The 14,816-nt window shown below is 26.3% G+C and overlaps 1 non-coding gene across 1 annotated transcript; it reads right to left on the reverse strand.

Moving 5' to 3' along the window:
- Nucleotides 1-590: 590 nt before the first annotated feature.
- On the reverse strand, nt 591-663 carry TRNAY-GUA (transfer RNA tyrosine (anticodon GUA)). Its single transcript has one exon. It is a non-coding gene; the product is annotated as a tRNA-Tyr (tRNA).
- Between the last annotated feature and the right edge of the window lie 14,153 nt (nt 664-14,816).

The raw sequence follows: 14,816 nt of genomic DNA on the forward strand, positions 1-14,816 counted from the left end.
TTTATCTGACAAATATTATTTTAAAGCTAGAAAAAGCATCTTATTCTAATTAATTACGGTCATAGTTTTTAATTTTATCTGACAAATATTATTTTAAAGCTAGAAAAAGCATCTTATTCTAATTAATTACGGTCATAGTTTTTAATTTTATCTGACAAATATTATTTTAAAGCTAGAAAAAGCATCTTATGAAATATTAACACAAATTTATTTATTTTATCAATATGGTATCATTTTGTTACAAATAGCTATAAGATCAAATTTATTGATAATATAAGATAGGGTTTCTAATATATTGTGAATAAATGTAGCTGTGATAATATTCATTCACCAAGCGTAATTATTGAAATATTGGTTCTATTTTTTAAATTTTCTCTACATCTATTACCCGAAAATCCTTTTCATGTCCCAATAAAAAAATATATTTTAATTTTCTATCGCTTTTCAGGGGTTGGTGTAAGTTGAACAAATTATTGATTGTAACATTTTCTATATAAACTAGTTGGTTACAAAAACTTCAAACCTTCAATTACTGAGTTGGTATCTTCTAAATTACCGATAATCATGACTTTTAATTGAACTAAAAGTTATCTCTCGAGACGGATTCGAACCGCCGACAACACGATCTACAGTCATATGCTCTACCAACTGAGCTATCGAGAGTTAAAAGAATTATTGAAGGATAATTTGTAGTCGTATTACTAGTGCTGATATAGTTTAAATTTGAACGCTTCTAAAACAATTGTCTAAATTTTTATATATAATTATTAAATTTCTTACCAATAAATAATGCCAATGTTATGATTTGTGATGGGGTGGTCACAAAATATCATAAAAAATATGTTAAGGAGTTAAAAATCCCGAAAGAAATACTGCATACATGCAAGCTCTCAAACTCCGCAAGACACTCGAACTCATCTAATTTGAGAAAAGAAGAGCAATTGATGAAGATAGATCAGGTGAAGGTGTCAAAAGATGCATCAAGGAGTTGTGCAATATTCCCAACACACTGACCACGTCTAAATAGATAAAATCGAGGCAAGAAAATTAACCCATAAATAAATAAAGTCTTACCAATAAATTATAAATACAATATAACAGAGTTTATATGATTATCTAAAATTATAAGTTTAAAATTTATGTAGTTCACATTTTCATGTATATCATAAATTAATTGCTTTAAGATATTCAAAAAAAATTATTGTGATCTATGTCTTGAATACAATTCTAATATAATTCGCATATAATATATTTGAAAAAAAATATACTGTAAACAATGAAAATTTTTAAATTCAATAGTATATAATTGAAAGGAATTTGCTGAAAAAAATTGTGGTCTGATTGATGGTATGAATTTATCAATGCCAATAATAAATAACTCTTATAGAATTTTGTAGTTATATACACAAACCTTGGGATTAAATAAAACCCTTGAATATATATGTCTTGAACGAGTGAGGGGTATTGAAGAATACTTCAGAGAGGAGAAAATAGCCAAAAGTAATAATACGCTTTGCGCACGAGAGATCATGACAGTTGTGCTTGAGAACAAAAACTAAAATTATAACCAATAATTTAGCATTAAATAAATAAATCGATATGCTGATTGCTCAATATCATTATCTTGTTCGTTTTAAATGGTGTGTAAATTTTTTTGAAAAAAAACATAAAATTATTATTGTTTATAAATTTATTAGATAATATTCTAAAATTATATTTACTGCTCGATGATTACTTAAAAAAAATTAGCTTTATCATGATGATTTTCAAGTTTTTTAAAAGTAATCGTATTCGCAATGTGATGTTATTTTGTTATAAAAACGAAGCTACTCTTTTAATAATTTCTAAAGACTCCTGTTTGCATATAATTTATTTAAATGATGATTTTCAAGTTTTTAAGGAAAATCGTATTCGTAATGCGATGTACCTATGTTTTTGAATATAGTCACTGTTTATATAATTTAATAGAACTCAGCTTTACATAAAATTTTTTATGAAGAAATAATTTTTCTTTTTAAATTTTTTTGAATCTGAATCTTGGTTTTAAAATCTATCATACAGGTTTTAGAATTGCATGCAGATCCCAAAAATAAAAAATATATCAGAAAATACTAACTGTTTTACCATTCAATACACGTAAATCTTGAATTTTTTTTATGCTAAAGATGAAAATTTGATCAATTTATATTATATTTCATTGATATATTTTCAATGCAGAAGGTTTAAAATAAAAATCATTATTAAATTATATTGATTATCTTGTTTTTAATTATAGAACTGAGTTTTCTAATCTTTTTTTAACATGGATGGCCATTATTCATAGTAATTTTTATAAATCTTTATCGGCATGCAACAATTATGCAGTATTCCCGATTCTGTTCACCCAATATAACATGTAATTTAACAGATGATCGAATATTTTAAATGAACCTGCTATAGCTGCTTTTGTAATAAAGACGTTCAATGTTTGTGATTTATACCCTCTCCATATATACAAATTTATATCAATAATTCTTTTAAACGAATATAAATGCAGACTAATAGGTGTGGAATTCACATGTAAGGGCATAACCTTTTTTATCACATAAACAGCTGGTTTATTTGTTAAAAACATATAGTAAATTTGAATGAATGTTACAATGCATAATTCTTAAAAAAAAGTATATATTCACTATTTTTGTGACTCTAATAAGTTGCAACTTGTACAAATGCTTTTTTTTGCAAACATTGAACTGATTTATTGTCTAACATTTATGATCACGTCATATATCTATTTTTTTCTACTGACACCTCAGAAAAGAGTAAAAAGATGGCTTTATTGGTGTTTCACATACTTAGAATGTTTTCTAAATCAAATTCATTAGGTTCGCACGGTGTATATTTTTCAACGGCACGGATTATAAGCGCTAAATTTTATAAATTTCGAAGATTTTACCCATGATTTTCATTTTTTAAATCTATTTAAGAGAAATAAACATGCCGAATTTATACAATAGATCAAATAAAAAGAACTTATTTTTACAAAATAACTTGAAGTTCTCCACTATGTTTAATCAAGAACTCCGATTTTATAAAATAAATTTAAGTCCTCTACTAGGTTGAATAACGAACTCCGAGCCAATAAGCTCCTCAGTTATGGTTACTAGGCAATAATCAGATAACCAAATCTTTAAATTTGCTAGTTCTGTCGTTTTAGTTCAGACCATGCTTTACGACTTTATTTGGTATGTGCTTATTTTCACTTTGCATCTAGGGAAAATAATTTCTTTTAATAATTTAAATTATTTCTCTAAGTGTTTTATATTAAGCATTTTATGTTCTAATTCTGCCTACTATACGATGACTATATTTTTATTTAAAATGCCAATTTCTTAAAACCCTATATGTAGTCGCAAACAATATGAATGAAGTGTTTTTAATGTTTTAAAATGATATTTATAGTAATTAAATATGTATAATTATACGAATATCTATATTGAATATATATATATCACATTTTTTTGTGAGTAGATACCATATCATAATAAGTGGGAATTCGTCAAAACATCTGTTTTTATTAAATGTATGTATATAATGCATGCATTGATAAGAAAAAAACAAATCAAATATTTTAAACGTATAAAATTACATATTTTTAGAGATTAATACAATAGAAATATCAGGAAAATATTTTTTAAAAGACTTAATAGATATAGCTCTGATGTCTGCAAGAGGCCTGCAATTAACTTAGAAACCGCAATATTTTAAAATACAAAAATTATCACAAGAATAAAGGGTTACAGGCACAGAAAAATATTTTTTTTAAAGATCGAAATAAACTAAAATATATAGATATAAAACCCAAAAAAATTATTTTGAAATAAGAATTTAATTTTGTGAAATAAATGTTTGAGTTATATATATAAAATGCCCGTAATTTAATAAATATTATCATAGAATCGAATGTAAGTAACTAAAGTGCCCAAAACCTTTGTTTCAAAAATACAATAAATGACTAATACCATATTGGATAATTCTTTAAATTTACAAATTATACACTTTGACTAATTTAATTTTAGCACTGTTTCCAATATTTTTATTACTGTTTAAAATAAAGAAATATATATTTTTTTAAACATATTAAAAAATCAACGAAAAGATTAGATTTACAGATAATTTAAGATAAATTTGAGCGTGTATTCTAATTTTTGTTCAAATCCGATGGAAAATTTATTCTAACCTTTTATTAGTTAAAAATAAATTATAATCTTTTGATGCTAATTTAGTTACGAGAAATATATTTACCCGTTAATGTATTAGAGGCCTTTCTTATCTCTCCTTTTTTATAATAGAGGCGATTTCTTTTCACCCTTTTATACATTAGAGATAATTTCTTTCTCACTTTTTATATAAGAGAGGCTTTTTTATTCTCTTAATATATAGTATTGGTTATTTCTTTTCTCCCTTTTTATGCATTGGATCAATTTCTTTTTTCACTTATTATAATTTAGAGATAATTTCTTTCTCGCTTTTTATATAAGAGAGGCTTTTTTATTCTCTTAATATATGGTATTGGTGATTTCTTTTCACCCTTTTTATGCATTGGATCAATTTCTTTTTTCACTTATTATAATTTAGGGATAATTTCTTTCTTACTTTTTATATAAGAGAGGCTTTTTTATTCTCTTAATATATGGTATTGGTGATTTTTTTTCACCTTTTTTATGCATTGGATCAATTTCTTTCTTCACTTATCATAATTTAGAGATAATTTCTTTCTCGCTAATTATATGAGAGAGGCTTTTTTATTCGTTTTATAAATAGTATTGGTGATTTCTTTTCACCCTTTTTATATCAGAGGCGATTTCCTTTTATTAATTTTAATAATTAAAGCGAATTCGTTCCACTAATTTTAATCTTTAGAGGCAGTTTCTTTCCTCACCTTTAATAGATAAGAGGAAATTACTTTTCTTACCTTTATTATATTAGAAGCAATTTTTACTTTCACTTTTTAATAATTTGAGGCAATTTCTTTCCACGCTTTTTATATGTTAGATCAATTTCTTTTTGACTTATTGTTAATTAGAGATGATTTCTTTCCACGCCTTTTATAGATTAGAGATAATTTCTTTCCTCTCCTTTTAGAAATAAAAAAAATACTCTCTTTATAGATTATCGACAATTTATTATTTCTACTTGGATATATTATTGGAAATTTTTTCCCTCTCTTTAAATATTAGAGGCGATTCATCCACTAATTTTAATAATTAGATGCAATTTCTTTGCTCTTTTTTTAAAATGAAAAAAAATTCTTTTTATAGATTTTAAGAGATTATGATAAATTCAAAAAAAAAGAAACACCCCTTTATGACTCAAGATAATTTCGGAACAATTCCACAGCAATCATCAAAACCAAAATTATTTTCTAAATATTTACCCGACAGAACCGACAACAATATATTTGCACATGATCAATACCGAATTTTAAACATGATACGTGACAACAAAGCAGAACAAATACTAAATAAATATGCCGATATATTGCAAACGCAGATGGCCACATCGAGTGATTTTACGATAAAGAGTCGAATAAATATATTGACACGTGTACTTGAAGAAAATAATTACGAGAACACGACATTGTTGGATGATTTATTAGTTTTAAAAAAGATGTACTTATACGAGAAGCAAAAAATAATGAGAGAAAGAGTAGTTTTAGCTTTACAAGATAGTTTGATGGTTGATCAGTATTTCAATTCGGCTGAGTATGTAACAGAGCCACTTACGAGTCTTGAAGATATTATGTTGATAGAAGAGATGGAGAAATCGTTTGTTGTTGAGCAGATGCGCAAGACAAGACAGGTAAGGCTTGATTTCTGTAAGGAAGTGGTTAGTACCCATAAGAATCTTTTTGTTAATTTGGATGTTTTGTTTAATGAAAGGATGGATACTTTGTACCGAAGTGTTTCAGGATTTAATTTGGGTTTGGAGAGGGAAGAAGCCAAAAGGAAGGAGAAGATTGTAAGGGATAAGATACGTCTATTGAAAAGTACCGATGAACAGGGGTACTTGAAATATGTTAGGGAGGTCAAAGAGAATAGAATGCAGCTTATTTTTAAGAAGTCGGAGGAATGTGTTAAAGAAATATCTAGGCGTATTCAAATACACAATGATCACAATTGTGATAATGTTGATGTTATAAGGAATAATAATACCTTAAATAACACTAATGATAATATTGAGGTAAAGATTAATGGCATGGATATTGGCAGTAGTAGTGCTAAAATCAATAATAATAATTTAAATGATCAATGCTTTTTTGTTGGGGAGTATGAAAGAATGCACCATCAGCCTTCCAATCTACAATTACCATTAAAGGATTACCAAAGAAAGGGGGTGGAATGGTTAATAAACCTCCACAACAACAAACTAAATGGAATATTAGCCGATGAAATGGGTTTAGGAAAATCAATACAAATAATAGGTTTCCTTTCATATTTACAAGAATCAAAGGGTTTTAAAGGACCATACCTTGTAGTAGTCCCACTTATAACACTTTCTGGTTGGACTGCAGAACTGGCCAAATGGAATCCAAATTTAACTTTTATCGAATACAGAGGCACTCCTGATGCAAGAAAAATCTTACATGGTTTAATCAAAGATACAAATCCAAATATAGTTATAACGACCTATGAATATATCATTAAAGACAAAGGATTCCTACAAAAAATCGAATGGACATACTTGATTGTCAATGAAGGCTCTCAACTAAAAAGTAGGGAATCAAAGCTTGGTTTAATATTTAATTCGAAGTATAAAACTAGGTATAGACTTGTTTTAACATCCACCCCGGTACAAAATTCTCTGTCTGAGTTGTGGTCTATCCTTAATTTTATTGTGCCACATGTTTTTAATTCGCTTGGGTCGTTTGAGGATTGGTTTAATGGTCCGCTTGGTTTGGGAAATGAGAAAATTGAATTGGATGAGAGCGAAAAACTCTTGATTATTCAAAAACTAGATGCTATTTTGCGCCCTTTTTTGCTCAGAAGGCTTAAAAAAGATGTGGCATCCGAATTACCAGAAAAAATTGAAAGAGTTATTAAAGTTAAAATGAGTAAAGTTCAAAGACTAATATACGATGAAATAAAGCGAAAAGCTAGGCCAAGTTTTATGGCACAAAATGAGCACATGAAAGAAGATCCAAAAGTTAATAAATCAAATAAACAAACTGCTATCTCAACAAGCTATGATAAAGGTAAGAAAAGACCTATATCCGAAGAGAATTTAAATGTTTCTGAAGTTGTAAACGGTGTAATGCAACTCCGAAAAGCATGCAACCATCCCTTCATATTCGAACAAATGGAGCAAAAAATAAACCCACAAGGTATAAACAACATTTTATTGTACACATTAAGCGGAAAATTTGAGCTTCTAAACAGAATACTCCCAAAACTAAAAGCAACAAGTCACAGAATACTTATTTTTTTCGAAATGACTGAAATCATGAACATAATGGAAGACTTTTTAACAATGCAAGACTACAAGTATCTCAGACTCGATTCAAATAAAAGAGCCGAAGAAAGAAACGAACTGGTCGAAATATTTAACCAGGAATGCGATTACTTTATTTTTCTTTTGTCAACACGCGCAGGTGCCATTGGCATAGACATGAATTCAGCAGATACCGTTATTATCTTCGATACCGATTGGAATCCACATGCTGATCTCCAAGCTCAAGATAGAGTTCTAAGGATCAGCCAAAAAAAAGAGGTTAGGATTTTACGACTGGTTGCGTCTAACTCTATTGAAGAGTATATGATGAGAAAGACGCTGATGAAACTTGACCAAGATACCAAAATTATTCAGGTGGGAAAATCAGATAAAAAATATGATTATAAAGACGAAAAGGAACTAATATCATTAAAATCAAATAGTGAAAATGAATTTAAAGAAGATGACATTGAATTAAAAGACAAAATTAAAAATCAAATTGAAGTACAAGAAGAAGTTAAAACACTAAATCTTGAAAACGATTTCGAGGATAAAGAAGATCAAATTAACAAAATTTATCCGAATCAAATAACAAGCATCGAGGCTAACGAGAACGATGAAATAAATATAATTCTGGCAAGAACAAAAAAAGAACTAAATTTTTTTAGAAAAATAGACAAAGAAAACCAACACAAAGAATCTTTCGACAGTCTAGACTTGGAAAATGATTTCGGAATTAACGAAGTATTCGCTGAAAACATAAAAAATAAAATATGTCCTCTAGTAGACACCCCTAAAAAATTAAAAATGTCAAACACCGCTGAAATTAAAGCGAAAAAAGAATATATTATCCAATATTTGATGGATTTAAAGGATGGTAAAAGACAACGAATCAAGATATTCATGGATTTACCCCCCAAGAATCATTACCCTGACTACTACGCTTCTATTAAACATCCCATATCTATTAATTGCATAAAAAAGAAACTGAACAATAATAATTATCGGATAAATAACGTGAGAAATGATCTCAATACTATATTTAGAAACGCTATGGAATATAACGTTGAGGAATCCGAAGTCTATCAAGATGCTAAATTTTTTGTCGAGGTGGTTAAAAAACTATTTGAAACATTGTGAATTCATCTACTAATTAAAAAAAATACTTGAAAATAATTTTTTAAATTCGATTTTTGAGTTAAAAGCTAACATTTATCATTATTATTTTTTAAATTAACTGACATGGTTATGGTTGATGAAAAAATTTTTAAAATTTTATATTCAATACATTGGAATTCTATACTTGGAATGCTTATTAAAAATTTTTATATGAGATTATCTAGTTTTTATTGAACTAATTTCTATTTAACAGTATAAATGAATTTCTAAATATATTAATCTATTGTTAAGGAGTTATAAATCCCATACGAAGTAGAAGCATACATGGAAGCTCTCACACTCCGCAAGACACTTAAACTAATCTTCATTTGAGAGAAGAAGAGCAGTTGATGAAGATATATCAAAGATCGTTGTCAAAAGATGGATCAAGGTGTGTGCAATATTCCCAATATGCTGACCACGTCTAAATAGATAAAATTGATAATAAAAATTTAACCTATGAATAAAAAAAAATATTAATTTATTGTACAGACACAAAATTCCTGAATACTATTATTTCTATTCTTTAAATTCAACCATCCTTGTCTTTAATTAGATCAGAACAATTTGTATTTATACATGATTCGTTTTATCTTTCTTTAAAATTTATGCCATTTCATAAATTATAAGAGCATTGATTTAATATAAATTGATTTTTTTATTATCCATTTACTTATTATAGCAAGAAAATCTTTGTTCCAACCACAATGTAATTTTATTTTCAAATATTAGATATAAAAGTGATACAATTTAAACCAAGAAATAAAAATTTGACTGCAACTTTGTCAAAACATTTTAAACTTTGAAAATTTAAATTTTATTGGTTCTTAATTTGAGGAATAGCCCAATTATTTCTGTATGTTGCTGATCAACAGCTTCGACAGCAGAAAAATCTTATAATTGGTAATTTGACTGCAACTTTGTCAAAACATTTTAAACTTTGATAATTTAAATTTTATTAGTTCTTAATTTGAGGAATAGCCCAATTATTTCTGTATGTTGCTGATCAAAAGCTTCGACAGCAGAAAAACCTATACTTGGTAATTTATATGCAGATATCAAAAAATAGCTTTATTTATGCTTAAATTATGTTTTTTTTTCAAGCATAGCGTGATTGATTTCTCATGGGCGCATCACATCTATACTATGGGCCATTCCTTCTTCTTTTATATCTTCTTCAATACCTATTCTCTTCTAAAGATTTTTGGTTTTAGGGCTTTCCTCAATCCTATAGTTTGAATATGTACCTCGATTTGTTTGTGACTTTGCGCCCTTTCAAATACCTTTTATGATATTGTGTTACCACTCTATCCCATGTTACGATTTAATAGAAAATTTTTGTCCTATACTTGTAAATTAATGACAATTCTGATGCTAGTAAATCATATTTTCTTAGTTTCTCGTTTTCGACAATGTTTATATTATCTATACTTGTAAGGACTATTTCTATCATGGTAAAACATTTTTTATTTTCCGTAATCTCTTGTACTGTGTGACAGGGATTTTTTTTGCTTTTTTAAAGCTGTATTTTCTTGGTAGGATCAAGCGAAGGCATCTAGCTATCACATTGTGCCTTCTTGTGTGATTGTGCAATAAAGTTTTATATATCTTTTTTCCAGGTGACCAACTATTTTAAAAGATTCATTACAGTGTGCGAAAAATGATTTTTCCCTAAAAAAATATGACACTAACTGTAATAAAGCAGATATCTGGCAACCTGCGATGGTATCATATTCCCATACTGCTGTCACTTTGAATAGCTTTCAATAATTAGCGTTAAATTCTTATTAGTGCTCATTTTTGATTTCATATTATACAACAAACTCTCTTTTTGTTTTTGACATAGTATGATAATATCCACTTTTTAAGGTTGTATTTTGCCTTCAAATACTCGTTGATCAAGGCTAACTGTACCGCTTTTTCATTTTAAATTTTCTATATACCAGATTTTCTAGGTGATCTTAAATCTTATAGTGATCAAGAATTTTTAAAGCTACAGCAGATTCTTTGGATTCCAACTCTATGTTTTCTAATTCACGTTCAAATACATTATTTTGAAATCCAATCTATCTTATCTGATAATTAGTGAATTATGTTGTTTTTAATAAATAAATTCACATGTTATCATCCAATTTATTTTAATAATCTGGTTCCAATTTCAGTAACCCTATATCTCCTAATCGGTATTTTTTATTTATGGGTTAATTTTCTTTTTATCAATTCTATCTATTGTGACGTAGTAAGCCCATTGGGAACATTACAGAACACCTTGATACATGTTTTGACAACTTCCCCTTATCTATCTTCATCAACTCCTCTTCTTCTCTCAAATGAGATGAGTTCAAGTGTCTTTCCGAATATCCCAATATAGAGTTTTGTATTTAAATAAATATTCAAATAAATTATCGAATTTGTATATCCAAAGGTCCGAAAATATATAAAAATAGCATCATAAATTTTGTTTTATGATTAGCTAATCAAAAATATTAAAAAACTATTTTCATGTATATGATTCTTGAATCCAAAAATAACTAATCATTTGTTTTTTTGTCTATAAGTGGTATATTAAAGGGTTCGTGTATTTACATTAAGTAGAAGCATAAGATTCGATGTACTCGAAATTTATTAATCTTATGTTTATATTCTCAATGCGTATCTTAAGGAGTTGGCTATCCAATTTAAGCATACACACGAACATAAGATAAGAAAACAACTTAAATTAAGGGCTCTCGACAGGAATAATTTATAGAGGATGATCATGAAGCAAATATATTGAAAGAGGCACCAAACAAATATGCACTATAAAACATTCGAAGGTTTTGTTTGACTGATAAAAAATAAATCGATAAATAATTCATTATTAAAAACCAATTCAAAATTATATAAAATAATTAAATAAATATAAAAAAGGCAAAGGTATTTTTTTAAATTGTGCAAAATTTAGCTATAACAGGAATAAAATTTTTAAACTTAGATGAATTTTCAAAAGAAGCATGAGAATTTCAGCCGAATTTATAATATGATTTCGAATTATTATATCGGGTGAATTTAGGTTTATATAAATTTAATTAAATATCTTTTATATATTTTCATTCACTATATAGTAGGCGTAAACTTGTGTCATCAGAAATTTTTATTGATTGATCGAATACGATTAATTTCTAAAATATGGTATTTCAACATTTTTTTCTAGGTCAAAGCTCAATATATTAAAATAATAAATCTAGCATATTAGAGCATTTTGTCTAGGATTTCATATATTTATCAGATTAAATATGTGTTTTTCATATTTCTTGGCCATTTATCAATTCAAGAACGAAAGTTATTCTGTTTTGATCGAGCTTAAACCTTATTATGACAACTGTCAAAAAAATAAAAAAAAATAATAGATGATTTTTATTCTTTCATGGTAAATATATCCGTTAAAACATATTATTTTTTGTATATAGTATAATTATGTGTTTTAATTGTTGAATTTTATTTCCGAAAAGGCTTTAATATAACAATGAGGCACTATCACTGTGTATTTTTAAGTATATTAATAATTAGCGGGAAAAACAAAGAGAAAAAATAATATTATAAAATATCGTGCTTTTATTTTTTTCTATACAAATATGGTTGTTCTAAAGGGGCACGTATTTTAAAAATACTAATATGTGCGTATTCTCCCTGTAAAAGGTTTAAAAATTGAAATTTTCAAAGCTAAATTATTCCATTTTTCTATCTATTATAAATCAATAATTATTGGTCTATTTCATAAAACCAGGCTATTTAAAAAAAACAAAGCTATGTATCGAAGAGAAATTTTATTAACTTACCCAACACAAATAAATATATAACATAAGTGATCATAATTTTTAATATAGGCCAAAAGAGTATCGGTTTCGTTTAATATAATTTTTTTTTTCAATTTAATGATGCTTTAAAGCAAAGTAAAAAAAACATAAAAAATAATATACCCAAAATAAAATGGTATTTAATTCTTTTAAGCTTCTTTTAATTCATATTTTTCTTATTATATCATCATTTTCTATGTTATTCCCACATTTAAAAGTTTATAGAAAAGAATTAGGTTTGGTTTATATATTTTAAAGCGATATTTGTATTTTTTTTTATAAGAAAATGCTATTCTATTCTAAATAATTGATATGTTAGATCAAATGTAAAACTGTTGATTTAAATTTATTCAATTTCATTACTAGCAATAAAATACTTCCCACCATGTATATAATTATGTTATTTGCTAAATATGTGCATTATCTTTGATATTTTTGTAAGATATAACAGTAAATTTTTATTTTTTTTTCATTATTGCCCCCCAAATTTTAACTTTGCACAAATAGAAACATTATTAGCACGCTTAAAATATTTACCTATATTGATAGCTCTTTGGTTGTATGACATATTCCTTTACCTTTAAAGTTAATGACACCTATTTATAAGCATAAATTTAAATATGATTTTTTCATTTGTTCTAGAGATTTAAAACATTTTTTTGTTTTATGGCCAATTAACAATAAAAATTCTTAAGAGCTGCTTATATATTAATATGGTCAAAAAGTCGGTCAAACTATTTAAATTATACATTATTTGATTTATAGTATTTTTTATTGTAGTCCAAAAACTCATTTCCACGTTTTTTGCTCTTAAAAGAATTTTGTTCTAAAAATTTTAATGATTACAGCTAAAAATCTATATTGTTGATAAAAAAATATCATTGCCTTGAAATTATTGTTATAATTAAAACTTTGTAGCCGATGGAGTTTTTCATATTATTTTTTAAAATCTTTATAGTAAACTTGCTTACACACATGAACACTAAAAAAGACAATAAATCAAATAGAAAAAAATTCAATACATATTTTATTAAATATTTTTTTTTTATAGATACAATTAAAAGCTTAGAGAATACGTGTGAATGTTTTATAAATGAAAATAAAAAAAATATAGGATGTTGAAGTTTTTTTTCTATTCATAAAAACTAAACAGATTTAGAGCTTTTATGCTTTCCCCCTGCTCTTTTTTGATTATGATGTTCAATTTACTTTTTTTAATTGGTAAATTTTTTAAATTATTTTATTTTTAAAGGGTGAATACAACTTACTTTAAAATTTTGTATGAATAATGAAATTATCGTTTTTGATGCAGGATTCATACTTGATTTTCAAAATTTTTAATCTTTACATAAACCTTTATTAATCTTCAAGACATAAACTTACAATTTATTTTCGTAAATAACTCTATAGTCATACAATTTTTTCTATAATTTTAAATACCTATCTATTTTTCTCGAACATTATTATCAAATTTTTTTTTTGAAATTATTGATTAAATACTTTAGTCCCTTATTTTGTTATTTATTATAATTATAGGTAACTTGGGACGGTGTGGACACAATATCATAAAAGGTATCTGAAAGAACTAAAAATAACTGACCAGCTTGAGGTATATATACAAATTTTAGGATTGAGAAAAGCCCTTGAATTAATAAGTCTTGAACGGAGGAGAGGCATTGAAGAAGACTCAGAGAAGAGAAAATACCTAAAGGTATTAATAAGCTGTGCGCACGAGAGATCAAGCAAGTTGTGTTTGAGTGCAAAAACTAAAATTATAACGAATAATTAGTGCTAAAATAAATAAATAAATTTAATTATAGGGAATATAAAAATTATTATTTATTCTAACTTGTTATAATCTTAAGGGGTGAATTACTTTTTTATTTTTTTATAAGTAAAAAATTGAAGTTCTGTTTTAAAAAACTATAACAATTTCTGATATAAAAATTCAAAACATGTATATATTGGTCAATAAAAAGGATTTTAATAATCCATGGTTAAATATCACTTTCAAAGTATTTATAAAGATAGTTTTAATCTAATAAAATTTCAATAATATTAAAAAAGATCGCCTTTTTATGTGCACTGAAAGGATATAATTTTTTAACTGAGAATATAAATTCATTCGGATATTTTATATATTTCTACTTATTACAAAAATACACTCTTAATATAATAAAAACTCTGTTATTATGATTATATGCATTTTTTCATATTAGCATAAAAACAAGAATATAGCTGTATTTTTCTTTTTTTTTATGGTTATTCACTTCATATACGAATAAATGACTAATTATTGGTGATTTTGACTGAAAAGGTAAGGATTTTAGATCAAAAAATTGAAATCTGTAT

The sequence above is a fragment of the Rhyacophila brunnea genome, unplaced genomic scaffold (assembly GCF_057557595.1).
Source record: "Rhyacophila brunnea isolate RB1 unplaced genomic scaffold, BYU_Rbru_1.0 scaffold_62, whole genome shotgun sequence".
Lineage (NCBI taxonomy): Eukaryota > Metazoa > Arthropoda > Insecta > Trichoptera > Rhyacophilidae > Rhyacophila > Rhyacophila brunnea.